Raw genomic sequence first — 416 nt, forward strand, 5'->3', positions numbered from 1 at the left:
TTTTAGTTGTCTGATTAATTTCTTTCTATTTTTAGTAGAGACTGGGTCTCGCTCCTGCTCAGGCTGGTTTCAAACTCCTGAGCTCAAAAGATCCGCCCGCCTCGGCCTCCCAGAGTGCTAGGATTACAGACGTGAGCCACCGCGCCCGGCCTCCAAATGACTTTAAAATGCAGTAATTTGAGTAGTCCTAATAGCATATACAAAGACAAAAAAAAAGTTACAAAAAAGTTAAAAATCCTGGATTTTTAAAAATCCACCGACCCATCCTTCTGGGTCCCCTCCTGCCCTTCATTAGTTTCCCGTGGCTGCTGTTAAAAATGACTACAAACTCTGTGCCTGAAAACAAGAGAATTTATTCTCTCACAGTTCTAGAGGCCAAACGTTAGAAATCAAGGTATCAGCACGGCCACCCTCCC

Source organism: Propithecus coquereli, unplaced genomic scaffold, assembly GCF_000956105.1.
Source record: "Propithecus coquereli isolate 6110/MARCELLA unplaced genomic scaffold, Pcoq_1.0 Scaffold309, whole genome shotgun sequence".
Taxonomy (NCBI): Eukaryota; Metazoa; Chordata; class Mammalia; order Primates; family Indriidae; genus Propithecus; species Propithecus coquereli.